A 4,863-nucleotide genomic window follows, 5' to 3' on the forward strand; every position below is an offset into this window, starting at 1 on the left:
AGGTCCTACAAAAGCAAGGAAGAAATGTGCGTGGGTAGAATTCCTGATTCCATAACCAGCCTCAAAAATCAGATAATACCATGGGAAAATACAAGGATGACCCCCAGGGGAAGCAATCCTGTGTCCCCCATAGGAAGCACAAGATAGGGTCAGCTTCCCTAAAAGTGGCTCGAAAGCTGCCTTCATYGCACAGAATGCCATTAATTTCTGCAACTTCAGTAAATGCCTAGTTGTCTAAAATCTAGCTATACACTACCCTGCTTCAATCTGAGTAATTAAAAAAGCACATTCTATCAGTCAACTGTTTAATTAGCCAGGCTAGTAAGTACTGCATGTAGCTAATAGAATTGCTTTAGATTTTCAAAACCAGCTATTCCCACTGCTCAGTTTACTGGAAACAATTGACATTCATAAAAGGAGATGTGAATGCAATTTGTTCTTGTTGGTACCACCCTATTGTGGGCTGCTGTGGAAATACTGCAGGTCTGAGTACATGCTCTTTAGTATGCTCTCAAGGGAAAATGTGGACTAAACTCAAAAATAAAGCAAGGGTTTCCTTCATGGAGAAAATTCCCTCTGAGGATTTGTATTAGCCTGGCCATAGTTAGCTTTGTGTCGTCTCTCTGACCTCCCTGTTCTGTACAGGAGATTCTTTGGTGGTCTGGAAGAGGGTAGTGCCAAGCCCTACCATTTCTGGGGAGATCTTGCACTCCTCCTGCACTGGAAGCACTCCAGTGAGATAAGACTGTCACTGAACGATGAGCCCATGAAGACTGCTGACATAGCATTTCTTTTCAACTGTAAGCAATTGTTTGTGATCCAAGAAAGCATTTCACACTGCCCAGCCCAAACATTTGAAAATCACCCTCTCCCCAGCTGAGTTCTGTTTGAACATCTCAATGTAATTTTTGAAAATCTCCCTCTCCCCAGCTGAGTTCTATTTAAGAATCTCAATTTAATTTTCATTAAGTTAATGAACTCCAATGTTTTCCACCTGCCTTTTGATTTCTCTACCATCTTTGGGTTGCATTTCAAGTTTTTCCCTACAGTCTTTATGAACATAAACACAGTTTTCAAAAATGCAAGCAGAAAATGAAGCTACAAGTAAAACATCTGATACTGTGAGACATGATAAAATCACTGGAGCTGGCAGAACTGGCAGGCTGCCCTCTCCTCCTCTATCTGTGGCCCATGTGAATTGGCCTTTGTTTGCTACAGATTCACTCCAGCAGTTTCTCACCAAAAATTAAACCCTGTTTTATCCAAACCTGGCCCAGAGGGCCTCTGGCTCCTAGCCAGAATATACATAGCACTTCTTTTTATTTGCTCTTCCTTTCTCAGTCTCTTTCCCTTCAGGATTCTGTTCCCTCCCGATTTTACTGATTAAAGCACTTTCTTTCATGTCAATACATTTGTTCTGTATGTCCTTTGGGGTCATAGGGAAGTACAAATTATTATGGATTTAAAGGGAGCTGGGAGAAAGGCGAGGAGGAAAAGGGATATGAGAAAGCATTCCTTTGGTGCTGACACACCGGCCCTAATATTAGCCTCGTGATGATTCAGAAGTGGGGAGGGAAATAGTGATGTCTGCAAGGAGCCCAGGGAACGCGCAGTTATCAGGAGGGCCATGTCAAAGGACCCTCTGTAAGCACAGCTGGACATCAGGCCCCTCCACAGTTGCTGCTGGGCTGGGCCCCGGGAGGCATCCTAGATAAAGCGCCTCGGGCTTCAGCTTTCCCACAAATGCAGTCTAGTGACTCACCCTGGATTGCTTTTCCTGAGCCCACCACAATACACAGTGCCATTTCCCTTAATGTCATAGCTTTAAAACTGCGGGGAAAATAGCATCTAACTAGCAGCAGGCCTCAGCACAAGCCTAGGGAAGTCCTGTACTCTAGCAGGGAGATAGATGCCCAATGCCAAGGACAGTCACTCCACACCATGCCACTGCTAGATGCATCTGGCTCACATGTCTCACCTGGCTGGGCTAGACTTATTGTCCTACCTGGACTTGCCCATGCTGTAAGCTGCTTTCTGCCTCGCTCCTCCTCTCTTGTTGTAGGATGCAGGCTTCTTGGCTTTGCTCCTAATGAACTTCTAGGCTGTGCTAGGTCACACACCACCACCTCCCTAGTGCTAGTCCTCTGCTGTTAGGTTGCTGCCCTGAGAGTTCACAAAACATCAGGTTAGGATTCTTCAAATGGAGATTGCCATGGGCTAAACCTGCCCATGAGGCTTAGAGCTGGGTATAAATCTAGGGGATTTCAAAGGTAGATGGAAATCTGCGTCTGAGAGGCAATGAATCCTGCCCTTCTTCAAAATGTGGAGGTTTGAGATCAAATACTTTTCTGGTGTGCAGTGCACAAGTGCTGCCACCTTCCTCATTCTCAACTTTTGGGGAAAACAAGGCCATTGGAGTCATGAGCATCCTAGGAAGCATTAACCAGCCCCTGTGCACCTGCTGCATACAAGCAACCATGCTCCTCTGGGGTGCCAGCACCTTTGGCCTATCTCAGTGGCTCTGTTTGCTCTCAGAGTCCTGAAGACATGAGTAAAACCTCTGAGATCAGAACATGGGCAGAAAAAAAAAAGCAGAAGCAAATGGAGAACTATCAGAGGCTTGGTAGGACTTGAAAGGTTTACTTCAAGTCTTTGATGTCTTCCTTCCCATCCTCCTATCTTGCTCCATTCCTTCTTCATTACCTAGCTACCATTTCCACTTTCAAGTTCTCTTTTCTCATCTTAGAGACCTGACCGTGTGTGGGCCCCTTCCAACAGATGACTAGCTCCTGCCTAATAGCCATTTCCTTTCCTACCTGCTCCCTGTGAGCTGAGACCTTGTGCAATTGCCTGGTTGCTTCCCCCAAGGGCTCGCTAAATCACTTTGCCTTCCTCTGATAAGACCTTGTAGCATTTGTGAAAGAGCATGCAAAAAACAGCTACATACACAGAGACCTCAAGCAGACTACAGTACAGTCAAAGGACTTTTAAGATCAAGTTGAATTTAAACAAGATCTATTCTTCCCTTGTTTCTTTCCAAAAATCAGCCCTATTCTCAGGGCACTTTCATTCCCACAAAAGCTAGAGAACAGAGTTTGTCCCTGACACAAGTACTGGGCAATTTATCACAGGAGATTACCCGTAGAGAAGGTCCTCATGTGATTGGGATTTACTAGTCAATTAAAAAATGCCAATGTCTCTAACAAAGAAGCTAGGATTAAGGAAGGACTGCAAAATAATTTCTTTTCCTTTCTGTCTCTGATGCCCACTTTGGGAATCTACCCATTATTAACCTCAATGCTCCATTCAAGCCAACTGAAACAAGCAAAATTGCTTCTGAAATTTCATTAGCAGGAATCGTACAGCTAGTTCTGCCATCAAGGCAACCAGGCCTGTAGGAAAGCAGGCATAAAAAGCTGTCTTATGTCTTAGAGTTTATCAAAAAGATTCCAACCATGTGTTTAACACAAGTGATTACATTGCTGCTGAGGTCATTTCTAATGAGCATACAGGAAAGTGCTACTCCTTTTTGACATTAACCACTATCAGAGAGCTCAGATGAGTACAGCACTGCCAGTTAGAAAGTACAAGCATTCAGCTGTGATTGTACATGCTTTTACAAAGAACACATGGCAGCGCAGTGCTTGCATAGGGACTGGAAAGTCTGGGCACCATACAGATCCTAAATGCAAGGAAAAAAAAAAGAGAGAGAAAAAAAATTCTTCTCAAGCAGATCTCTTCCAGGAGGTAACAGAATAGTACCTTCGCTCCAGATAACATGGCTTTCCTTGAAATTTTCCTGAAATCATGACTACTGAGCACTTATCAAGTCCTGTCACATGCTTGCTCCTTCCTCAATGGTCCAAGAATGCTGGAACGTGCCTGTCACTGCTGCACTGATCCTGCATTACCCTCCTTACGAGCAGGGAAGGCCAGGCACGGAGACGTGAACAGACCCACTCCAGATGCTCTGTGGATTTCCAGTTCTAGTGGTAACAATTCCAGTTTTGTAGCTTSCTTCCTCTTTATCTACCGAGCCCCTCTGCCTCGCTTCAGATCTCACCTCTCTCGCCTCCTGCTGTGCTCCATTTCCCCCCCCCCTTTCTGGCTGCGAGAGGGGCTGTGTCCAGCTGCAAAACGTCTCTTATTCACCTAGCGCAGTGCATTTCAAAACAGCACCGGAAGCAAAGCATATCACTGTACAGTCTCCTCCATACTATGTGACATTATATTGGGACAGTTTGAAAGCAAGATCCCAGGCTCAGCATTTATGTAAGCAGCTCATTTCAGAACAGGAAGGAGAGCATGTTACCTGACCTGTACTCATTTTTCACAGAACACTTCTACCCACTCCTTTCTTTCAATGACATTTTACAATGGTAAAAATAAAATAATAAAAAAAGATGATTGCATCAGTTATTTTCCATTTTATSAACATCTTCTCTAAACTTTGCACCCCAGAGCTGTTCATAGGGTATACCGGTTTGCAACTGGTAGGCAGAGCAACAAATCTTCCTRCCTCCTTCCCCTCCATGCTGTCATCTGCCACAGAGACTTGATGCATCTGCTTGATTGACACCRAGCCCCACTGGTTCACACCTAACTCTCCTCTTTGAGTGGAGGGGGGTTGTCCAAAATGCCATGTTCCTCAGAGCTGATCCCAGCATCCTGCTCTGGGCAAGGCCTCCCAGCAGCCTTTACAAGTTCTCTGAACAAGGTCCCGATCATGATGCGAGGTCATCAAAAAGTCATGATCATAGAGCAACACCCCCTTGTCCAGAACAGCCACCCAACACAACCCCCCACACACATCCAAAACCAACCCAAACAATGAAAACAGACAAAACACCAAAAACCCAAATT

This window comes from Rhea americana, unplaced genomic scaffold (assembly GCF_003343005.1).
Source record: "Rhea americana isolate MKP2758 unplaced genomic scaffold, rheAme1 scaffold_4, whole genome shotgun sequence".
Lineage (NCBI taxonomy): Eukaryota > Metazoa > Chordata > Aves > Rheiformes > Rheidae > Rhea > Rhea americana.